Here is a 23,300-nt window from a genome sequence, read left to right on the forward strand (position 1 = left end):
CTTTATTTAAGCGAACATGTTTTTAGAGATTGTGCAGGTCGATATCCGATTATGATTATGATCGTTGATAGTACCTATGCCTTAGCTTATGGAAACGTACATGTCAAAAGGTTTCAATTGATGTTAGGAGAAGTATATCGCTTGGGATGTAAAATGGAGACAGCAGATCTACTGTTCCCAAGTTGGATGTTCTAGCTAAACTGAAGTCTGGAGACAGCACACTGTTCCTGAGCTGAAGGTTGAATACGCTGACTGAAAATTCTGATTATCATATTTTAATTATTATTTTTAGTTAATGTATTTTAAATTAAATTGTTGCAGTAAAAATTTATTTAAGTTAATTGGCAAATCGTTTTTATTGAATAAAATGGATTCACGTTTTAATTCTTTAAGATCCTTTATTTTAGGATCTATTTTTAATAAATCTTGGATTTGTTAAAAATAGAATTAACTAACTTTGAATTAGTCTTAGCAAATCTTTTCAGCCGGTCTTTATTCCTAAAAATTAGCAAACAATCATTCCCACTAAGATTAACCGTTTTCTAAATATAGCATGAAGTTCCAGCCATTAATTTGGGGAACAGGAATTACTACTGAAAAAACTGCTACTTTAGGGAACAGCGGTTATTAAGGGAACAGCGGTTATTGTTTATGTACACGTGTGATTTGACTTAATCAAATCTTATGGAAATAACCGTGTGTTTGCTTAATCCACATTACTCCCATGATCTCTTGATAGTGGGATGATGGATTGGATTATTCCACTTTCTTAGGAATATTATTTTCTATAAATTGCAAGATAATTCCGGTTTTTAATGAGAAGAGATGTAATCCAACGTTTTGTGCTTAAGTATTTTTCATACGTTTTTGTTGGATTTTACAAGAAATATTTTGTTCTTAAAGTTGCCAATTAATTTATAATATTTTCTTGATGCAACTCTTTGATTTATTTTAGAGAATTTCTATCCTTTTTGTAAGGGTTTTTGAGAGTTTATGTAATTAGACTCGGGTGAGTCTAAGGGGGAAATTAGATAGCTTTGAGTGAAGCTAGAGAGGATTAGCTTGTAGAGAAGCTAAGGTTGTTGCTTGGAGTAAAGCAATTAGAGAGAAGAGGAGTCGGCCTAGGTGTTGCGCTTCGAGTGAAGCAAGGTGTTTATTGTGATTGTAACTAATTGCCTTAAACATAGTGGAGTTTTTGAAAATCCCAAGTGGTCGTGGTTTTTCCTTTTGTTTAGGCCCAAAAGGTTTCCACGTAAAATCGTGCGTCTCTCTTATTATTTTGCTCTTAGTTTAAGCTTTATTTATTTTGAATAATTCCGCAAAAACAGGGCACAATCGCTTAAACTTGCAACAACAACAATTCACCCCCCCCTCTTGTTGCTGTTCCCGTTCCTAATTGAATCAACAATTGGTATCAGAGCCCTGTTCCCAGAAGATCAGGAAACCCTGAGGGCAGATTCTGGTGTTCCCGAAAAATGTCAATTATGAACGAGCGAATGGAAGAAGGGTATTCAACTCAAAGACCGCCAATGTTCGATGGAAAATTCTATACATACTGGAAGAATAGGATGGAGATCTTCATTAAAGCGGAAAATTATCAAGTTTGGAGAGTCATAGAAATCGGAGATTTTGAGGTAACCACTACTAACTCCAACAATGAAATTGTTCCCAAACCTATAACCGAATATGAAAATGAAATTGTATACAATGAAATTATCAAGTTTGGAGAGTCATTCACCGTAACAATTTGTATACATGCGCATTGCCGACCAAAAAAAAAACCCAGAGCATTCCAAAGCTCGTAAACTCGCAACCGAGACCCCTCTTTCGAGCCTTCTTCTTCCCAAATACTGTTTTTCACCCTCCCGGTATTGTCCCATTCCCAAAAGAGTCCGCCGTCTGTAAAAGCAAGGTGAACTCGCAACAAAAAAAAAGACAAAATGTTTATGAAATCCGCGCAACACTTGGAAATCAAGAGGCCATCCATGCCAGGCACGCTTCCGCGGGGAGTTCCGACGGGTCCGGTGCAATTTCCGCTTACACGAACGCACCGATGCACGCCTCTTTCGAACAATTCGTTCGTATGCGCATCGACCCGCGTCAACGGGTCCTTACCTTCGAGTGCCCGTAAATTCGAGGTCGGGACCCGGTTGCGAGTTATATTTTTATAAATAAAATTACTTCCAAAGAGTATATTACTATAATCACCGAAATGCCTTTTGCTCAAGTGGAGCGGAAAGAATTCGCAAATGAAAACGATAAAAAAAAAAAAGAAGGGAAAAAGGGGTGCAACACGAGGACTTCCCAGGAGGTCACCCATCCTAGTACTACTCTCGCCCAAGCACGCTTAACTGCGGAGTTCTGATGGGATCCGGTGCATTAGTGCTGGTATGATCGCACCCGTTCATTCACAGTAACAATTTGTATACATGCGCATTGCCGACCAAAAAAAAACCCAGAGCATTCCAAAGCTCGTAAACTCGCAACCGAGACCCCTCTTTCGAGCCTTCTTCTTCCCAAATACTGTTTTTCACCCTCCCGGTATTGTCCCATTCCCAAAAGAGTCCGCCGTCTGTAAAAGCAAGGTGAACTCGCAACAAAAAAAAGACAAAATGTTTATGAAATCCGCGCAACACTTGGAATTCAAGAGGCCATCCATGCCAGGCACGCTTCCGCGGGGAGTTCCGACGGGTCCGGTGCAATTTCCGCTTACACGAACGCACCGATGCACGCCTCTTTCGAACAATTCGTTCGTATGCGCATCGACCCGCGTCAACGGGTCCTTACCTTCGAGTGCCCGTAAATTCGAGGTCGGGACCCGGTTGCGAGTTATATTTTTATAAATAAAATTACTTCCAAAGAGTATATTACTATAATCACCGAAATGCCTTTTGCTCAAGTGGAGCGGAAAGAATTCGCAAATGAAAACGATAAAAAAAAAAAAGAAGGGAAAAAGGGGTGCAACACGAGGACTTCCCAGGAGGTCACCCATCCTAGTACTACTCTCGCCCAAGCACGCTTAACTGCGGAGTTCTGATGGGATCCGGTGCATTAGTGCTGGTATGATCGCACCCGTTCATTCACAGTAACAATTTGTATACATGCGCATTGCCGACCAAAAAAAAACCCAGAGCATTCCAAAGCTCGTAAACTCGCAACCGAGACCCCTCTTTCGAGCCTTCTTCTTCCCAAATACTGTTTTTCACCCTCCCGGTATTGTCCCATTCCCAAAAGAGTCCGCCGTCTGTAAAAGCAAGGTGAACTCGCAACAAAAAAAAGACAAAATGTTTATGAAATCCGCGCAACACTTGGAATTCAAGAGGCCATCCATGCCAGGCACGCTTCCGCGGGGAGTTCCGACGGGTCCGGTGCAATTTCCGCTTACACGAACGCACCGATGCACGCCTCTTTCGAAAAATTCGTTCGTATGCGCATCGACCCGCGTCAACGGGTCCTTACCTTCGAGTGCCCGTAAATTCGAGGTCGGGACCCGGTTGCGAGTTATATTTTTATAAATAAAATTACTTCCAAAGAGTATATTACTATAATCACCGAAATGCCTTTTGCTCAAGTGGAGCGGAAAGAATTCGCAAATGAAAACGATAAAAAAAAAAAAGAAGGGAAAAAGGGGTGCAACACGAGGACTTCCCAGGAGGTCACCCATCCTAGTACTACTCTCGCCCAAGCACGCTTAACTGCGGAGTTCTGATGGGATCCGGTGCATTAGTGCTGGTATGATCGCACCCGTTCATTCACAGTAACAATTTGTATACATGCGCATTGCCGACCAAAAAAAAACCCAGAGCATTCCAAAGCTCGTAAACTCGCAACCGAGACCCCTCTTTCGAGCCTTCTTCTTCCCAAATACTGTTTTTCACCCTCCCGGTATTGTCCCATTCCCAAAAGAGTCCGCCGTCTGTAAAAGCAAGGTGAACTCGCAACAAAAAAAAGACAAAATGTTTATGAAATCCGCGCAACACTTGGAATTCAAGAGGCCATCCATGCCAGGCACGCTTCCGCGGGGAGTTCCGACGGGTCCGGTGCAATTTCCGCTTACACGAACGCACCGATGCACGCCTCTTTCGAACAATTCGTTCGTATGCGCATCGACCCGCGTCAACGGGTCCTTACCTTCGAGTGCCCGTAAATTCGAGGTCGGGACCCGGTTGCGAGTTATATTTTTATAAATAAAATTACTTCCAAAGAGTATATTACTATAATCACCGAAATGCCTTTTGCTCAAGTGGAGCGGAAAGAATTCGCAAATGAAAACGATAAAAAAAAAAAAAGAAGGGAAAAAGGGGTGCAACACGAGGACTTCCCAGGAGGTCACCCATCCTAGTACTACTCTCGCCCAAGCACGCTTAACTGCGGAGTTCTGATGGGATCCGGTGCATTAGTGCTGGTATGATCGCACCCGTTCATTCACAGTAACAATTTGTATACATGCGCATTGCCGACCAAAAAAAAACCCAGAGCATTCCAAAGCTCGTAAACTCGCAACCGAGACCCCCTCTTTCGAGCCTTCTTCTTCCCAAATACTGTTTTTCACCCTCCCGGTATTGTCCCATTCCCAAAAGAGTCCGCCGTCTGTAAAAGCAAGGTGAACTCGCAACAAAAAAAAGACAAAATGTTTATGAAATCCGCGCAACACTTGGAATTCAAGAGGCCATCCATGCCAGGCACGCTTCCGCGGGGAGTTCCGACGGGTCCGGTGCAATTTCCGCTTACACGAACGCACCGATGCACGCCTCTTTCGAACAATTCGTTCGTATGCGCATCGACCCGCGTCAACGGGTCCTTACCTTCGAGTGCCCGTAAATTCGAGGTCGGGACCCGGTTGCGAGTTATATTTTTATAAATAAAATTACTTCCAAAGAGTATATTACTATAATCACCGAAATGCCTTTTGCTCAAGTGGAGCGGAAAGAATTCGCAAATGAAAACGATAAAAAAAAAAAAAGAAGGGAAAAAGGGGTGCAACACGAGGACTTCCCAGGAGGTCACCCATCCTAGTACTACTCTCGCCCAAGCACGCTTAACTGCGGAGTTCTGATGGGATCCGGTGCATTAGTGCTGGTATGATCGCACCCGTTCATTCACAGTAACAATTTGTATACATGCGCATTGCCGACCAAAAAAAAACCCAGAGCATTCCAAAGCTCGTAAACTCGCAACCGAGACCCCCTCTTTCGAGCCTTCTTCTTCCCAAATACTGTTTTTCACCCTCCCGGTATTGTCCCATTCCCAAAAGAGTCCGCCGTCTGTAAAAGCAAGGTGAACTCGCAACAAAAAAAAGACAAAATGTTTATGAAATCCGCGCAACACTTGGAATTCAAGAGGCCATCCATGCCAGGCACGCTTCCGCGGGGAGTTCCGACGGGTCCGGTGCAATTTCCGCTTACACGAACGCACCGATGCACGCCTCTTTCGAAAAATTCGTTCGTATGCGCATCGACCCGCGTCAACGGGTCCTTACCTTCGAGTGCCCGTAAATTCGAGGTCGGGACCCGGTTGCGAGTTATATTTTTATAAATAAAATTACTTCCAAAGAGTATATTACTATAATCACCGAAATGCCTTTTGCTCAAGTGGAGCGGAAAGAATTCGCAAATGAAAACGATAAAAAAAAAAAAGAAGGGAAAAAGGGGTGCAACACGAGGACTTCCCAGGAGGTCACCCATCCTAGTACTACTCTCGCCCAAGCACGCTTAACTGCGGAGTTCTGATGGGATCCGGTGCATTAGTGCTGGTATGATCGCACCCGTTCATTCACAGTAACAATTTGTATACATGCGCATTGCCGACCAAAAAAAAACCCAGAGCATTCCAAAGCTCGTAAACTCGCAACCGAGACCCCTCTTTCGAGCCTTCTTCTTCCCAAATACTGTTTTTCACCCTCCCGGTATTGTCCCATTCCCAAAAGAGTCCGCCGTCTGTAAAAGCAAGGTGAACTCGCAACAAAAAAAAGACAAAATGTTTATGAAATCCGCGCAACACTTGGAATTCAAGAGGCCATCCATGCCAGGCACGCTTCCGCGGGGAGTTCCGACGGGTCCGGTGCAATTTCCGCTTACACGAACGCACCGATGCACGCCTCTTTCGAAAAATTCGTTCGTATGCGCATCGACCCGCGTCAACGGGTCCTTACCTTCGAGTGCCCGTAAATTCGAGGTCGGGACCCGGTTGCGAGTTATATTTTTATAAATAAAATTACTTCCAAAGAGTATATTACTATAATCACCGAAATGCCTTTTGCTCAAGTGGAGCGGAAAGAATTCGCAAATGAAAACGATAAAAAAAAAAAAGAAGGGAAAAAGGGGTGCAACACGAGGACTTCCCAGGAGGTCACCCATCCTAGTACTACTCTCGCCCAAGCACGCTTAACTGCGGAGTTCTGATGGGATCCGGTGCATTAGTGCTGGTATGATCGCACCCGTTCATTCACAGTAACAATTTGTATACATGCGCATTGCCGACCAAAAAAAAACCCAGAGCATTCCAAAGCTCGTAAACTCGCAACCGAGACCCCTCTTTCGAGCCTTCTTCTTCCCAAATACTGTTTTTCACCCTCCCGGTATTGTCCCATTCCCAAAAGAGTCCGCCGTCTGTAAAAGCAAGGTGAACTCGCAACAAAAAAAAGACAAAATGTTTATGAAATCCGCGCAACACTTGGAATTCAAGAGGCCATCCATGCCAGGCACGCTTCCGCGGGGAGTTCCGACGGGTCCGGTGCAATTTCCGCTTACACGAACGCACCGATGCACGCCTCTTTCGAAAAATTCGTTCGTATGCGCATCGACCCGCGTCAACGGGTCCTTACCTTCGAGTGCCCGTAAATTCGAGGTCGGGACCCGGTTGCGAGTTATATTTTTATAAATAAAATTACTTCCAAAGAGTATATTACTATAATCACCGAAATGCCTTTTGCTCAAGTGGAGCGGAAAGAATTCGCAAATGAAAACGATAAAAAAAAAAAAGAAGGGAAAAAGGGGTGCAACACGAGGACTTCCCAGGAGGTCACCCATCCTAGTACTACTCTCGCCCAAGCACGCTTAACTGCGGAGTTCTGATGGGATCCGGTGCATTAGTGCTGGTATGATCGCACCCGTTCATTCACAGTAACAATTTGTATACATGCGCATTGCCGACCAAAAAAAAACCCAGAGCATTCCAAAGCTCGTAAACTCGCAACCGAGACCCCTCTTTCGAGCCTTCTTCTTCCCAAATACTGTTTTTCACCCTCCCGGTATTGTCCCATTCCCAAAAGAGTCCGCCGTCTGTAAAAGCAAGGTGAACTCGCAACAAAAAAAAGACAAAATGTTTATGAAATCCGCGCAACACTTGGAATTCAAGAGGCCATCCATGCCAGGCACGCTTCCGCGGGGAGTTCCGACGGGTCCGGTGCAATTTCCGCTTACACGAACGCACCGATGCACGCCTCTTTCGAACAATTCGTTCGTATGCGCATCGACCCGCGTCAACGGGTCCTTACCTTCGAGTGCCCGTAAATTCGAGGTCGGGACCCGGTTGCGAGTTATATTTTTATAAATAAAATTACTTCCAAAGAGTATATTACTATAATCACCGAAATGCCTTTTGCTCAAGTGGAGCGGAAAGAATTCGCAAATGAAAACGATAAAAAAAAAAAAAGAAGGGAAAAAGGGGTGCAACACGAGGACTTCCCAGGAGGTCACCCATCCTAGTACTACTCTCGCCCAAGCACGCTTAACTGCGGAGTTCTGATGGGATCCGGTGCATTAGTGCTGGTATGATCGCACCCGTTCATTCACAGTAACAATTTGTATACATGCGCATTGCCGACCAAAAAAAAACCCAGAGCATTCCAAAGCTCGTAAACTCGCAACCGAGACCCCCTCTTTCGAGCCTTCTTCTTCCCAAATACTGTTTTTCACCCTCCCGGTATTGTCCCATTCCCAAAAGAGTCCGCCGTCTGTAAAAGCAAGGTGAACTCGCAACAAAAAAAAGACAAAATGTTTATGAAATCCGCGCAACACTTGGAATTCAAGAGGCCATCCATGCCAGGCACGCTTCCGCGGGGAGTTCCGACGGGTCCGGTGCAATTTCCGCTTACACGAACGCACCGATGCACGCCTCTTTCGAACAATTCGTTCGTATGCGCATCGACCCGCGTCAACGGGTCCTTACCTTCGAGTGCCCGTAAATTCGAGGTCGGGACCCGGTTGCGAGTTATATTTTTATAAATAAAATTACTTCCAAAGAGTATATTACTATAATCACCGAAATGCCTTTTGCTCAAGTGGAGCGGAAAGAATTCGCAAATGAAAACGATAAAAAAAAAAAAAGAAGGGAAAAAGGGGTGCAACACGAGGACTTCCCAGGAGGTCACCCATCCTAGTACTACTCTCGCCCAAGCACGCTTAACTGCGGAGTTCTGATGGGATCCGGTGCATTAGTGCTGGTATGATCGCACCCGTTCATTCACAGTAACAATTTGTATACATGCGCATTGCCGACCAAAAAAAAACCCAGAGCATTCCAAAGCTCGTAAACTCGCAACCGAGACCCCCTCTTTCGAGCCTTCTTCTTCCCAAATACTGTTTTTCACCCTCCCGGTATTGTCCCATTCCCAAAAGAGTCCGCCGTCTGTAAAAGCAAGGTGAACTCGCAACAAAAAAAAGACAAAATGTTTATGAAATCCGCGCAACACTTGGAATTCAAGAGGCCATCCATGCCAGGCACGCTTCCGCGGGGAGTTCCGACGGGTCCGGTGCAATTTCCGCTTACACGAACGCACCGATGCACGCCTCTTTCGAAAAATTCGTTCGTATGCGCATCGACCCGCGTCAACGGGTCCTTACCTTCGAGTGCCCGTAAATTCGAGGTCGGGACCCGGTTGCGAGTTATATTTTTATAAATAAAATTACTTCCAAAGAGTATATTACTATAATCACCGAAATGCCTTTTGCTCAAGTGGAGCGGAAAGAATTCGCAAATGAAAACGATAAAAAAAAAAAAGAAGGGAAAAAGGGGTGCAACACGAGGACTTCCCAGGAGGTCACCCATCCTAGTACTACTCTCGCCCAAGCACGCTTAACTGCGGAGTTCTGATGGGATCCGGTGCATTAGTGCTGGTATGATCGCACCCGTTCATTCACAGTAACAATTTGTATACATGCGCATTGCCGACCAAAAAAAAACCCAGAGCATTCCAAAGCTCGTAAACTCGCAACCGAGACCCCTCTTTCGAGCCTTCTTCTTCCCAAATACTGTTTTTCACCCTCCCGGTATTGTCCCATTCCCAAAAGAGTCCGCCGTCTGTAAAAGCAAGGTGAACTCGCAACAAAAAAAAGACAAAATGTTTATGAAATCCGCGCAACACTTGGAATTCAAGAGGCCATCCATGCCAGGCACGCTTCCGCGGGGAGTTCCGACGGGTCCGGTGCAATTTCCGCTTACACGAACGCACCGATGCACGCCTCTTTCGAAAAATTCGTTCGTATGCGCATCGACCCGCGTCAACGGGTCCTTACCTTCGAGTGCCCGTAAATTCGAGGTCGGGACCCGGTTGCGAGTTATATTTTTATAAATAAAATTACTTCCAAAGAGTATATTACTATAATCACCGAAATGCCTTTTGCTTAAGTGGAGCGGAAAGAATTCGCAAATGAAAACGATAAAAAAAAAAAAGAAGGGAAAAAGGGGTGCAACACGAGGACTTCCCAGGAGGTCACCCATCCTAGTACTACTCTCGCCCAAGCACGCTTAACTGCGGAGTTCTGATGGGATCCGGTGCATTAGTGCTGGTATGATCGCACCCGTTCATTCACAGTAACAATTTGTATACATGCGCATTGCCGACCAAAAAAAAACCCAGAGCATTCCAAAGCTCGTAAACTCGCAACCGAGACCCCTCTTTCGAGCCTTCTTCTTCCCAAATACTGTTTTTCACCCTCCCGGTATTGTCCCATTCCCAAAAGAGTCCGCCGTCTGTAAAAGCAAGGTGAACTCGCAACAAAAAAAAGACAAAATGTTTATGAAATCCGCGCAACACTTGGAATTCAAGAGGCCATCCATGCCAGGCACGCTTCCGCGGGGAGTTCCGACGGGTCCGGTGCAATTTCCGCTTACACGAACGCACCGATGCACGCCTCTTTCGAAAAATTCGTTCGTATGCGCATCGACCCGCGTCAACGGGTCCTTACCTTCGAGTGCCCGTAAATTCGAGGTCGGGACCCGGTTGCGAGTTATATTTTTATAAATAAAATTACTTCCAAAGAGTATATTACTATAATCACCGAAATGCCTTTTGCTCAAGTGGAGCGGAAAGAATTCGCAAATGAAAACGATAAAAAAAAAAAAGAAGGGAAAAAGGGGTGCAACACGAGGACTTCCCAGGAGGTCACCCATCCTAGTACTACTCTCGCCCAAGCACGCTTAACTGCGGAGTTCTGATGGGATCCGGTGCATTAGTGCTGGTATGATCGCACCCGTTCATTCACAGTAACAATTTGTATACATGCGCATTGCCGACCAAAAAAAAACCCAGAGCATTCCAAAGCTCGTAAACTCGCAACCGAGACCCCTCTTTCGAGCCTTCTTCTTCCCAAATACTGTTTTTCACCCTCCCGGTATTGTCCCATTCCCAAAAGAGTCCGCCGTCTGTAAAAGCAAGGTGAACTCGCAACAAAAAAAAGACAAAATGTTTATGAAATCCGCGCAACACTTGGAATTCAAGAGGCCATCCATGCCAGGCACGCTTCCGCGGGGAGTTCCGACGGGTCCGGTGCAATTTCCGCTTACACGAACGCACCGATGCACGCCTCTTTCGAACAATTCGTTCGTATGCGCATCGACCCGCGTCAACGGGTCCTTACCTTCGAGTGCCCGTAAATTCGAGGTCGGGACCCGGTTGCGAGTTATATTTTTATAAATAAAATTACTTCCAAAGAGTATATTACTATAATCACCGAAATGCCTTTTGCTCAAGTGGAGCGGAAAGAATTCGCAAATGAAAACGATAAAAAAAAAAAAAGAAGGGAAAAAGGGGTGCAACACGAGGACTTCCCAGGAGGTCACCCATCCTAGTACTACTCTCGCCCAAGCACGCTTAACTGCGGAGTTCTGATGGGATCCGGTGCATTAGTGCTGGTATGATCGCACCCGTTCATTCACAGTAACAATTTGTATACATGCGCATTGCCGACCAAAAAAAAACCCAGAGCATTCCAAAGCTCGTAAACTCGCAACCGAGACCCCTCTTTCGAGCCTTCTTCTTCCCAAATACTGTTTTTCACCCTCCCGGTATTGTCCCATTCCCAAAAGAGTCCGCCGTCTGTAAAAGCAAGGTGAACTCGCAACAAAAAAAAGACAAAATGTTTATGAAATCCGCGCAACACTTGGAATTCAAGAGGCCATCCATGCCAGGCACGCTTCCGCGGGGAGTTCCGACGGGTCCGGTGCAATTTCCGCTTACACGAACGCACCGATGCACGCCTCTTTCGAACAATTCGTTCGTATGCGCATCGACCCGCGTCAACGGGTCCTTACCTTCGAGTGCCCGTAAATTCGAGGTCGGGACCCGGTTGCGAGTTATATTTTTATAAATAAAATTACTTCCAAAGAGTATATTACTATAATCACCGAAATGCCTTTTGCTCAAGTGGAGCGGAAAGAATTCGCAAATGAAAACGATAAAAAAAAAAAAAGAAGGGAAAAAGGGGTGCAACACGAGGACTTCCCAGGAGGTCACCCATCCTAGTACTACTCTCGCCCAAGCACGCTTAACTGCGGAGTTCTGATGGGATCCGGTGCATTAGTGCTGGTATGATCGCACCCGTTCATTCACAGTAACAATTTGTATACATGCGCATTGCCGACCAAAAAAAAACCCAGAGCATTCCAAAGCTCGTAAACTCGCAACCGAGACCCCCTCTTTCGAGCCTTCTTCTTCCCAAATACTGTTTTTCACCCTCCCGGTATTGTCCCATTCCCAAAAGAGTCCGCCGTCTGTAAAAGCAAGGTGAACTCGCAACAAAAAAAAGACAAAATGTTTATGAAATCCGCGCAACACTTGGAATTCAAGAGGCCATCCATGCCAGGCACGCTTCCGCGGGGAGTTCCGACGGGTCCGGTGCAATTTCCGCTTACACGAACGCACCGATGCACGCCTCTTTCGAACAATTCGTTCGTATGCGCATCGACCCGCGTCAACGGGTCCTTACCTTCGAGTGCCCGTAAATTCGAGGTCGGGACCCGGTTGCGAGTTATATTTTTATAAATAAAATTACTTCCAAAGAGTATATTACTATAATCACCGAAATGCCTTTTGCTCAAGTGGAGCGGAAAGAATTCGCAAATGAAAACGATAAAAAAAAAAAAAGAAGGGAAAAAGGGGTGCAACACGAGGACTTCCCAGGAGGTCACCCATCCTAGTACTACTCTCGCCCAAGCACGCTTAACTGCGGAGTTCTGATGGGATCCGGTGCATTAGTGCTGGTATGATCGCACCCGTTCATTCACAGTAACAATTTGTATACATGCGCATTGCCGACCAAAAAAAAACCCAGAGCATTCCAAAGCTCGTAAACTCGCAACCGAGACCCCCTCTTTCGAGCCTTCTTCTTCCCAAATACTGTTTTTCACCCTCCCGGTATTGTCCCATTCCCAAAAGAGTCCGCCGTCTGTAAAAGCAAGGTGAACTCGCAACAAAAAAAAGACAAAATGTTTATGAAATCCGCGCAACACTTGGAATTCAAGAGGCCATCCATGCCAGGCACGCTTCCGCGGGGAGTTCCGACGGGTCCGGTGCAATTTCCGCTTACACGAACGCACCGATGCACGCCTCTTTCGAACAATTCGTTCGTATGCGCATCGACCCGCGTCAACGGGTCCTTACCTTCGAGTGCCCGTAAATTCGAGGTCGGGACCCGGTTGCGAGTTATATTTTTATAAATAAAATTACTTCCAAAGAGTATATTACTATAATCACCGAAATGCCTTTTGCTCAAGTGGAGCGGAAAGAATTCGCAAATGAAAACGATAAAAAAAAAAAAAGAAGGGAAAAAGGGGTGCAACACGAGGACTTCCCAGGAGGTCACCCATCCTAGTACTACTCTCGCCCAAGCACGCTTAACTGCGGAGTTCTGATGGGATCCGGTGCATTAGTGCTGGTATGATCGCACCCGTTCATTCACAGTAACAATTTGTATACATGCGCATTGCCGACCAAAAAAAAACCCAGAGCATTCCAAAGCTCGTAAACTCGCAACCGAGACCCCTCTTTCGAGCCTTCTTCTTCCCAAATACTGTTTTTCACCCTCCCGGTATTGTCCCATTCCCAAAAGAGTCCGCCGTCTGTAAAAGCAAGGTGAACTCGCAACAAAAAAAAGACAAAATGTTTATGAAATCCGCGCAACACTTGGAATTCAAGAGGCCATCCATGCCAGGCACGCTTCCGCGGGGAGTTCCGACGGGTCCGGTGCAATTTCCGCTTACACGAACGCACCGATGCACGCCTCTTTCGAACAATTCGTTCGTATGCGCATCGACCCGCGTCAACGGGTCCTTACCTTCGAGTGCCCGTAAATTCGAGGTCGGGACCCGGTTGCGAGTTATATTTTTATAAATAAAATTACTTCCAAAGAGTATATTACTATAATCACCGAAATGCCTTTTGCTCAAGTGGAGCGGAAAGAATTCGCAAATGAAAACGATAAAAAAAAAAAAAGAAGGGAAAAAGGGGTGCAACACGAGGACTTCCCAGGAGGTCACCCATCCTAGTACTACTCTCGCCCAAGCACGCTTAACTGCGGAGTTCTGATGGGATCCGGTGCATTAGTGCTGGTATGATCGCACCCGTTCATTCACAGTAACAATTTGTATACATGCGCATTGCCGACCAAAAAAAAACCCAGAGCATTCCAAAGCTCGTAAACTCGCAACCGAGACCCCTCTTTCGAGCCTTCTTCTTCCCAAATACTGTTTTTCACCCTCCCGGTATTGTCCCATTCCCAAAAGAGTCCGCCGTCTGTAAAAGCAAGGTGAACTCGCAACAAAAAAAAGACAAAATGTTTATGAAATCCGCGCAACACTTGGAATTCAAGAGGCCATCCATGCCAGGCACGCTTCCGCGGGGAGTTCCGACGGGTCCGGTGCAATTTCCGCTTACACGAACGCACCGATGCACGCCTCTTTCGAACAATTCGTTCGTATGCGCATCGACCCGCGTCAACGGGTCCTTACCTTCGAGTGCCCGTAAATTCGAGGTCGGGACCCGGTTGCGAGTTATATTTTTATAAATAAAATTACTTCCAAAGAGTATATTACTATAATCACCGAAATGCCTTTTGCTCAAGTGGAGCGGAAAGAATTCGCAAATGAAAACGATAAAAAAAAAAAAAGAAGGGAAAAAGGGGTGCAACACGAGGACTTCCCAGGAGGTCACCCATCCTAGTACTACTCTCGCCCAAGCACGCTTAACTGCGGAGTTCTGATGGGATCCGGTGCATTAGTGCTGGTATGATCGCACCCGTTCATTCACAGTAACAATTTGTATACATGCGCATTGCCGACCAAAAAAAAACCCAGAGCATTCCAAAGCTCGTAAACTCGCAACCGAGACCCCCTCTTTCGAGCCTTCTTCTTCCCAAATACTGTTTTTCACCCTCCCGGTATTGTCCCATTCCCAAAAGAGTCCGCCGTCTGTAAAAGCAAGGTGAACTCGCAACAAAAAAAAGACAAAATGTTTATGAAATCCGCGCAACACTTGGAATTCAAGAGGCCATCCATGCCAGGCACGCTTCCGCGGGGAGTTCCGACGGGTCCGGTGCAATTTCCGCTTACACGAACGCACCGATGCACGCCTCTTTCGAACAATTCGTTCGTATGCGCATCGACCCGCGTCAACGGGTCCTTACCTTCGAGTGCCCGTAAATTCGAGGTCGGGACCCGGTTGCGAGTTATATTTTTATAAATAAAATTACTTCCAAAGAGTATATTACTATAATCACCGAAATGCCTTTTGCTCAAGTGGAGCGGAAAGAATTCGCAAATGAAAACGATAAAAAAAAAAAAAAGAAGGGAAAAAGGGGTGCAACACGAGGACTTCCCAGGAGGTCACCCATCCTAGTACTACTCTCGCCCAAGCACGCTTAACTGCGGAGTTCTGATGGGATCCGGTGCATTAGTGCTGGTATGATCGCACCCGTTCATTCACAGTAACAATTTGTATACATGCGCATTGCCGACCAAAAAAAAACCCAGAGCATTCCAAAGCTCGTAAACTCGCAACCGAGACCCCCTCTTTCGAGCCTTCTTCTTCCCAAATACTGTTTTTCACCCTCCCGGTATTGTCCCATTCCCAAAAGAGTCCGCCGTCTGTAAAAGCAAGGTGAACTCGCAACAAAAAAAAGACAAAATGTTTATGAAATCCGCGCAACACTTGGAATTCAAGAGGCCATCCATGCCAGGCACGCTTCCGCGGGGAGTTCCGACGGGTCCGGTGCAATTTCCGCTTACACGAACGCACCGATGCACGCCTCTTTCGAACAATTCGTTCGTATGCGCATCGACCCGCGTCAACGGGTCTGTTGGACCTCTTGAGTTTTGATGATGACTACACTTTATTTAAGCGAACATGTTTTTAGAGATTGTGCAGGTCGATATCCGATTATGATTATGATCGTTGATAGTACCTATGCCTTAGCTTATGGAAACGTACATGTCAAAAGGTTTCAATTGATGTTAGGAGAAGTATATCGCTTGGGATGTAAAATGGAGACAGCAGATCTACTGTTCCCAAGTTGGATGTTCTAGCTAAACTGAAGTCTGGAGACAGCACACTGTTCCTGAGCTGAAGGTTGAATACGCTGACTGAAAATTCTGATTATCATATTTTAATTATTATTTTTAGTTAATGTATTTTAAATTAAATTGTTGCAGTAAAAATTTATTTAAGTTAATTGGCAAATCGTTTTTATTGAATAAAATGGATTCACGTTTTAATTCTTTAAGATCCTTTATTTTAGGATCTATTTTTAATAAATCTTGGATTTGTTAAAAATAGAATTAACTAACTTTGAATTAGTCTTAGCAAATCTTTTCAGCCGGTCTTTATTCCTAAAAATTAGCAAACAATCATTCCCACTAAGATTAACCGTTTTCTAAATATAGCATGAAGTTCCAGCCATTAATTTGGGGAACAGGAATTACTACTGAAAAAACTGCTACTTTAGGGAACAGCGGTTATTAAGGGAACAGCGGTTATTGTTTATGTACACGTGTGATTTGACTTAATCAAATCTTATGGAAATAACCGTGTGTTTGCTTAATCCACATTACTCCCATGATCTCTTGATAGTGGGATGATGGATTGGATTATTCCACTTTCTTAGGAATATTATTTTCTATAAATTGCAAGATAATTCCGGTTTTTAATGAGAAGAGATGTAATCCAACGTTTTGTGCTTAAGTATTTTTCATACGTTTTTGTTGGATTTTACAAGAAATATTTTGTTCTTAAAGTTGCCAATTAATTTATAATATTTTCTTGATGCAACTCTTTGATTTATTTTAGAGAATTTCTATCCTTTTTGTAAGGGTTTTTGAGAGTTTATGTAATTAGACTCGGGTGAGTCTAAGGGGGAAATTAGATAGCTTTGAGTGAAGCTAGAGAGGATTAGCTTGTAGAGAAGCTAAGGTTGTTGCTTGGAGTAAAGCAATTAGAGAGAAGAGGAGTCGGCCTAGGTGTTGCGCTTCGAGTGAAGCAAGGTGTTTATTGTGATTGTAACTAATTGCCTTAAACATAGTGGAGTTTTTGAAAATCCCAAGTGGTCGTGGTTTTTCCTTTTGTTTAGGCCCAAAAGGTTTCCACGTAAAATCGTGCGTCTCTCTTATTATTTTGCTCTTAGTTTAAGCTTTATTTATTTTGAATAATTCCGCAAAAACAGGGCACAATCGCTTAAACTTGCAACAACAACAATTCACCCCCCCCCTCTTGTTGCTGTTCCCGTTCCTAATTGAATCAACAATTGGTATCAGAGCCCTGTTCCCAGAAGATCAGAAAACCCTGAGGGCAGATTCTGGTGTTCCCGAAAAATGTCAATTATGAACGAGCGAATGGAAGAAGGGTATTCAACTCAAAGACCGCCAATGTTCGATGGAAAATTCTATACATACTGGAAGAATAGGATGGAGATCTTCATTAAAGCGGAAAATTATCAAGTTTGGAGAGTCATAGAAATCGGAGATTTTGAGGTAACCACTACTAACTCCAACAATGAAATTGTTCCCAAACCTATAACCGAATATGAAAAGGAAGATTTTCAGAAAATGGAATTAAATGCTCTTACTATAAAATTACTTCATTGTGGTCTTGGACCAAACGAGCATAATAGAATTATGGGGTGCAAATCCGCTAAGCAAATTTGGGACCTGCTTGCTGTTACCCATGAGGGAACAAGTGAAGTAAAACGGTCCAAAATTGATTTGTTAATGTCTAAATACGAGAGATTTGTTATGGAGCCAAGAGAAAGTATCCAAGAGATGTTCACTAGGTTCACCAACATAACAAACGAGCTTGTCTCTCTTGGAAGAATAATTCCCACTGATGAACAAGTAAGGAAGATTCTTAGGAGCCTTCCTCAAGATGAGCGCTGGAGGGCCAAGGTTACTGCTATACAAGAGTCCAAAGATTTTACAAAGTTTAATCTAGAGGAGCTGGCTGGTTCCCTAATGACGCATGAATTGCATTTGGGAACAGCAGACAGTTCCAGGAACAAGGGACTGGCTCTGGCAGCGGGGGAACAGGACGAATCAGAATGTGATGAGGAAGAGGCTGCTTTGTTGGTACGAAAATTCAAGAAGTTCTTCAGGAACAGCAGGTATGCAAATCAAAGAAACAACAAAGAAAGAAGAACAAAAGATCTTGAATGCCACAAATGTGGAAGTACCGAGCACTTCATCAAGGATTGCCCAACATGGAAAAATGAAAAGGGCAAGGGAAAGACAAGAGATTCAAGAAGACCGTTGAACAAAGAGAATTTTAACAAGACGGACTTTCGTAGGGCCATGATTGCTGCATGGGGAGAAACTGAAAGTGAGAATGAAACTATTGTTCCCGAAGAAGAGGAGACAGCTAACCTATGTCTCATGGCTACGCATAAAGGCAAGGAGAAGCAGGTAAATATTTCTAATTCATTTTCTGACCATTCATTCAATCCAAGTAAAAATAAATTAAAAGAGTTGTTAAAAGAGGCACAAGTTAAAATTGAAAATTGCAATGATAAGTGTCTCAAGTTAGAAAAGGAACTTAAGGTAAGCAAAGACCATGTCTCATACATAAACACCTTTAGACATGATGTCCAAAACAGATTTTTCGGTTTGTTGGACCAAAATATAATCCTAAAGGAAAATATGGAGAGACTTAAGAAGGAAAATGTTATTCTTAATATTGAGCTATCGCAATACAAATTATTAGGCTTAAATGAGAAATTGATAGATGCATCTACTAAAGATTTATGCAATGATTTTCAATATTTAAAAATGAATTCGGAATCCAACCGTAACAACAATAATAATCTTGAATTAAATTCAAGAGAAAAAGGGAAAATCAAAATAACTCCCAAATGGATTCTAGATGCTAAAAGTAAGAAATCACAAGGCCTAAAATATTTTAAGAATAACAAAAGTAAGAAAGCTTACGTTAATCTTCCTAGAGACAGGTACTGTACCTTCTGTGGTAAAGCTGGCCATCTGAAGGAACAGTGCACCAAAAGGGAACAGTATATTGTCTCTAACAGAAACTATGTCGATAACATTCAAATTGATAAATATGATTCAAGTAAGATCGACAAGGAACCCAAGAAAGTCTGGGTTCCTATAATTAACAATTAATTATCTTACAGGTCCAAGTGAGGGGGAACAGCTCATGGTATCTCGACAGTGGGTGTTCCAAGCATATGACGGGTGACAAATCTAAATTTCTCTCACTTGAAGCCTATGATGGGGGAACAGTAACCTTCGGTGACAATATGAAGGGTGAGATAATCGCCAAAGGAAAGGTTGGAAGGTCATGTTCCCACGCCATTGATAATGTATTTTTAGTCGAGAATTTGAAACACAACTTACTCAGCATTTCTCAATTTTGTGATAAGGGTAACTCTGTAAACTTTACTTCTGAAAAGTGCATTATTTCTAGGAACGACACAGGAGACATCATTCTTGAGGGAATCAGAAAAGGGAACACTTATATAGTGGACCTGGACACTGTTCCCAGAAACAGTCTAACGTGTCTAAGTGTTATAGAAGACGACCCACTTCTTTGGCATAAGCGTCTAGGTCATGCTAGTTATTCATTGATTAATACATTAAGATCTAAAGACCTAGTTAGAGGACTACCATCTATAAAATTCCTTAAAGAGGAAATATGTGATCCTTGTGCCAAAGGAAAACAAGTAAGGTCATCTTTTAAACCAAAGAATGTTGTGACCACCTCAAAAACGCTTGAATTATTACACATGGATTTGTGTGGACCTATGAGAATACAAAGCCGTAGTGGCAAGAGATATGTGTTTGTTATTATTGATGATTATAGTAGATTTACATGGACTTTATTTCTAGTTAGTAAAGATGAAGCCTTTAATGAGTTTGTCTCTTTCGCTAACAAAATACAAAAATCTACCAATAATCAAATTGTTCACATAAGGTCAGATCATGGTAAAGAATTTGAAAATTCAAGCTTTATGAGTTATTGCAATGAACATGGAATAAGTCACAATTTTTCCGCCCCTAGAACACCACAACAAAATGGTGTTGTAGAAAGGAAAAATAGAACTTTAGAAGAAATGGCTAGAACTATGTTAATTGCTAGTGGTTTACCTAGAAATTTTTGGGCCGAGGCTGTTAATACTGCATGTTATATTTTAAATAGAGTATTGATAAGACCAATCACTTCTAAGACACCCTATGAACTGTTTAAAGGTGTTAAACCGAATATTGCCTATTTTCGTGTGTTTGGATGCAAATGTTTTGTACATGTTAATGGAAAACGGAATATAGGTAAATTTGATGAAAGAAGTGATGAAGCAGTATTTCTTGGCTACTCATCTCAAAGTAAGGCATATAGAGTCTATAACAAAAGAACAATGAGTGTGGAAGAATCCGTTCACATAATTTTCGATGAAACTAACCTTTTGTCAAGTGAACAGGATACAAATAATTTGAAGATAGGTCTTGCAAATTTAGAAGAAGATGATGAAGAATTGAAAGTGCATGATCAAGAAACAGCTGGTGAACAGCCGGTTCCAGCAGAAGCAGAAAGTACTGATCAAGTTCAGGAACTGCCAGAACATCAGGAACAGCAGACTGTTCCCAATCCAGCTGTTCCCACAGATGAGCAGAACAATCCAGTAGCTGAACAGAATGTTAATCAAGCTGATGAACCAGAACATGCTACTGTTCCCACAAGAGATTTTATGCCAAAACCTTGGAGATATCAAAAATACCATCCTCTTGATTTAATTGTAAGTGATTTGAATAAAGGAACACAAACTCGATCTCAAATGAGAAACTTTTGTGCACATTTTGCGTTCCTATCATCACTTGAACCCAAAAATCACGAAGAAGCTCTAAAGGATTCCGAATGGGTTGTAGCCATGCAAGATGAATTGAACGAATTTGAAAGGAACAAGGTATGGCATTTAGAACCCAAACCGAAACACAAGAAGGTAATTGGTTTGAAATGGGTTTTTCGGAACAAGCTTGATGAACATGGAATAATTGTTAGAAATAAAGCAAGACTCGTGGTTAAAGGTTATAATCAACAAGAAGTATTGATTACACTGAGACTTTTGCTCCAGTTGCAAGGTTAGAGGCTATTAGAATCTTAATTTCTTTTGCTGCATTTATGAACTTTAAATTATATCAAATGGATGTGAAATGTGCTTTCTTGAATGGTTTTCTTGATGAAGAAGTTTTTGTTGAACAACCGCCTGGCTTTGAGAATACCTCGAGTCTTGATCATGTCTATAAGCTTGATAAAGCTCTTTATGGGTTGAAACAAGCTCCTAGGCAATGGTATGAAAGACTATCAAAGTTTTTGATTCAAAATGACTTTGTTAGAGGTAAAATTGATAAAACCTTATTCTTTAAGAATAAAGGTTCCAATATATTAGTTGTTCAAATATATGTTGATGATATTATTTTTGGTGCCACAAATGAATTGCTATGTAAAGAATTTGCTAACCTTATGAGCACTGAATTTGAAATGAGCATGATGGGAGAATTAAATTTCTTTCTTGGTTTGCAAATTAAACAAACTGCTAATGGTATCTTTATTCATCAACAAAAATATATAAAAGAACTTCTTAAGAAATATGGCATGAATAACGCTAAAACCAACCATACACCCATGGCTACTAATGTAAGATTAGATGAAGATACAAATGGAACAAATATTGACCAAACTATGTATAGAGGCATGATTGGATCTTTATTATATCTAACTGCTAGTAGACCCGATATTTCATTTAGTGTTGGTTTATGTGCAAGATTTCAATCTAACCCTAAAGAATCACATCTAACTGCAGTGAAACGTATTTTGAGATATCTAAAGGGAACAGATGATTTATCATTATTTTATCCTAAAAGTGATGTCTTTGATTTGAAAGGCTTTAGTGATGCAGATTATGCAGGAGATCTTGTTAATAGAAAAAGCACGTCAGGTATGGTACAATTTCTTGGCTCATGTTTAGTTTCGTGGAGCTCCAAGAAACAAAACACTGTTGCATTATCAACTGCTGAAGCTGAGTACGTAGCAGCAGCAGCTTGCTGTTCCCAAATGATATGGATAAAGCAGCAGCTAAGAGACTTTGGTATTAAGTATGCATGTGTTCCTATTTATTGCGATAATACCAGTGCCATATGCATATCCAAAGATCCAGTGCATCACTCATGAGTAAAGCACATTCATATTAGGCATCATTTTCTTAAGGATAATGTTGAAAATAAAAATATTATTGTTAAGCATGTAAACACTAACGAGCAAATAGCAGATATCATGACCAAACCGCTTCCAAGGGAACAGCATGAGAAAATGAGATTGGAACTTGGCATGATCAAGCTGCATTAAAGGAAGTGTCATATATGATTCCTAGAGACAAAATGAAAATTGAAAATGATCAATCAACCACAATAATCTTGATTGAAAAATCAATTATCGAAAGAATCAGGTACGCATTTTTTAAAGGTATATACTTTGAATGTTCTTATGATTGCATGATTATTTTGATCAAACGGTAGTAGCATAATATTATCATTTTCTTATTATAAATAATAAAAAAAAAAAAAAAAAAAAACAAAAAATTATATATAAATTTTTTTTCCAGCAATTTTTTTTAAGTAGGAGTTGAATCTCAACATACTCCATTTTCACAATTCAAAATCAATTGTCTTGATTTGATAACTGCCTCTAGCACGTCACTTCATCAGGTATAATTACTCCCACTCGTCCCATCTTTCATTTCATCTTCACTAACATTTCCCTTTCACTCAACCCTAAACCGTCATTTTCTCCATTATTCTTTCTTTTCCCTCTCAAAACATCCATGAAGACCAAGAATCAGAGTCCTAAAATGAAGCAACCTGTACCTCTTCAAGTCATCTACCCACCTTCTCACACTCCTAAGCCTGAGTCTTCATCAAAAGAACAGGAGGGAACCCCCATCTCCCCGAAAATACATGCAAGCAGTAAGAGATCAAGAGGATCCAAGAAACCTCCAACACGTTCTGTAAAGAAAATGAAGGTAACCCACTACTTAAACGCTGAGGAACTTTCCAAAGAAATGTCAGTTGGCTTTGGCCTTGACAAAGAATGGTATGAGACTGCAAACTTTCCTCAATTTCACAAAATTCTACAAACTCAACATTGGGAATCACTCATGTGCGATTACTGCTGCAATCCCATTTACCCAGAAATTATGCGTGAGTTCATCTCTAACTTCTCTATTAATGATGGAGTTTGTTTCAGTTCAATTAAAGAAATTGAAATTGAATTTGATAGTTTGACGTTAGGAGAGTGGCTAGGAGTGCCAGCCACTGGTTTTGATGTTTATCATGTTGGGTCTAAGATTGCGTTTTCTGGAAGAGATGAAAAAGATGTTTGGAGATGTTTAGGTGTTAGGCAAAAGAGAGGTAAAGTGAGTCACAATGTTTTGTCCCCCTTACACAAGTTACTTTACAACATTGCTCGAAGGTTTATTTTACCACGAAATTCAAAACGTAGTGAGGTAAGTCTTCGAGATGCCACTTTGATTTACTGT

At 42.5% G+C, this 23,300-nt stretch overlaps 20 non-coding genes across 20 annotated transcripts; all 20 read right to left on the reverse strand.

Moving 5' to 3' along the window:
- Positions 1-2,283: 2,283 nt before the first annotated feature.
- On the reverse strand, positions 2,284-2,402 carry LOC130817091 (5S ribosomal RNA). The gene has a single exon (XR_009043612.1). It is a non-coding gene; the product is annotated as a 5S ribosomal RNA (ribosomal RNA).
- Positions 2,403-2,955: 553 nt separating this feature from the next.
- On the reverse strand, positions 2,956-3,074 carry LOC130817092 (5S ribosomal RNA). Its single transcript, XR_009043613.1, has one exon. It is a non-coding gene; the product is annotated as a 5S ribosomal RNA (ribosomal RNA).
- A 553-nt stretch (positions 3,075-3,627) lies between these two features.
- On the reverse strand, positions 3,628-3,746 carry LOC130817093 (5S ribosomal RNA). The gene has a single exon (XR_009043614.1). It is a non-coding gene; the product is annotated as a 5S ribosomal RNA (ribosomal RNA).
- Positions 3,747-4,300: 554 nt separating this feature from the next.
- LOC130817094 (5S ribosomal RNA) lies at positions 4,301-4,419 on the reverse strand. The gene has a single exon (XR_009043615.1). It is a non-coding gene; the product is annotated as a 5S ribosomal RNA (ribosomal RNA).
- Positions 4,420-4,974: 555 nt separating this feature from the next.
- LOC130817095 (5S ribosomal RNA) lies at positions 4,975-5,093 on the reverse strand. Its single transcript, XR_009043616.1, has one exon. It is a non-coding gene; the product is annotated as a 5S ribosomal RNA (ribosomal RNA).
- Positions 5,094-5,647: 554 nt separating this feature from the next.
- On the reverse strand, positions 5,648-5,766 carry LOC130817096 (5S ribosomal RNA). Its single transcript, XR_009043617.1, has one exon. It is a non-coding gene; the product is annotated as a 5S ribosomal RNA (ribosomal RNA).
- Positions 5,767-6,319: 553 nt separating this feature from the next.
- LOC130817097 (5S ribosomal RNA) lies at positions 6,320-6,438 on the reverse strand. The gene has a single exon (XR_009043618.1). It is a non-coding gene; the product is annotated as a 5S ribosomal RNA (ribosomal RNA).
- A 553-nt stretch (positions 6,439-6,991) lies between these two features.
- On the reverse strand, positions 6,992-7,110 carry LOC130817098 (5S ribosomal RNA). Its single transcript, XR_009043619.1, has one exon. It is a non-coding gene; the product is annotated as a 5S ribosomal RNA (ribosomal RNA).
- Positions 7,111-7,664: 554 nt separating this feature from the next.
- Positions 7,665-7,783, reverse strand: LOC130817099 (5S ribosomal RNA). The gene has a single exon (XR_009043620.1). It is a non-coding gene; the product is annotated as a 5S ribosomal RNA (ribosomal RNA).
- Positions 7,784-8,338: 555 nt separating this feature from the next.
- On the reverse strand, positions 8,339-8,457 carry LOC130817101 (5S ribosomal RNA). The gene has a single exon (XR_009043622.1). It is a non-coding gene; the product is annotated as a 5S ribosomal RNA (ribosomal RNA).
- Positions 8,458-9,011: 554 nt separating this feature from the next.
- On the reverse strand, positions 9,012-9,130 carry LOC130817102 (5S ribosomal RNA). The gene has a single exon (XR_009043623.1). It is a non-coding gene; the product is annotated as a 5S ribosomal RNA (ribosomal RNA).
- Positions 9,131-9,683: 553 nt separating this feature from the next.
- On the reverse strand, positions 9,684-9,802 carry LOC130817104 (5S ribosomal RNA). Its single transcript, XR_009043624.1, has one exon. It is a non-coding gene; the product is annotated as a 5S ribosomal RNA (ribosomal RNA).
- A 553-nt stretch (positions 9,803-10,355) lies between these two features.
- Positions 10,356-10,474, reverse strand: LOC130817105 (5S ribosomal RNA). The gene has a single exon (XR_009043625.1). It is a non-coding gene; the product is annotated as a 5S ribosomal RNA (ribosomal RNA).
- Positions 10,475-11,028: 554 nt separating this feature from the next.
- Positions 11,029-11,147, reverse strand: LOC130817106 (5S ribosomal RNA). The gene has a single exon (XR_009043626.1). It is a non-coding gene; the product is annotated as a 5S ribosomal RNA (ribosomal RNA).
- A 554-nt stretch (positions 11,148-11,701) lies between these two features.
- Positions 11,702-11,820, reverse strand: LOC130817107 (5S ribosomal RNA). The gene has a single exon (XR_009043627.1). It is a non-coding gene; the product is annotated as a 5S ribosomal RNA (ribosomal RNA).
- A 555-nt stretch (positions 11,821-12,375) lies between these two features.
- Positions 12,376-12,494, reverse strand: LOC130817108 (5S ribosomal RNA). Its single transcript, XR_009043628.1, has one exon. It is a non-coding gene; the product is annotated as a 5S ribosomal RNA (ribosomal RNA).
- Positions 12,495-13,049: 555 nt separating this feature from the next.
- On the reverse strand, positions 13,050-13,168 carry LOC130817109 (5S ribosomal RNA). The gene has a single exon (XR_009043629.1). It is a non-coding gene; the product is annotated as a 5S ribosomal RNA (ribosomal RNA).
- Positions 13,169-13,722: 554 nt separating this feature from the next.
- LOC130817110 (5S ribosomal RNA) lies at positions 13,723-13,841 on the reverse strand. The gene has a single exon (XR_009043630.1). It is a non-coding gene; the product is annotated as a 5S ribosomal RNA (ribosomal RNA).
- Positions 13,842-14,395: 554 nt separating this feature from the next.
- On the reverse strand, positions 14,396-14,514 carry LOC130817111 (5S ribosomal RNA). Its single transcript, XR_009043631.1, has one exon. It is a non-coding gene; the product is annotated as a 5S ribosomal RNA (ribosomal RNA).
- A 556-nt stretch (positions 14,515-15,070) lies between these two features.
- Positions 15,071-15,189, reverse strand: LOC130817113 (5S ribosomal RNA). The gene has a single exon (XR_009043633.1). It is a non-coding gene; the product is annotated as a 5S ribosomal RNA (ribosomal RNA).
- Between the last annotated feature and the right edge of the window lie 8,111 nt (positions 15,190-23,300).

Source organism: Amaranthus tricolor, chromosome 6, assembly GCF_026212465.1.
Source record: "Amaranthus tricolor cultivar Red isolate AtriRed21 chromosome 6, ASM2621246v1, whole genome shotgun sequence".
NCBI lineage: Eukaryota > Viridiplantae > Streptophyta > Magnoliopsida > Caryophyllales > Amaranthaceae > Amaranthus > Amaranthus tricolor.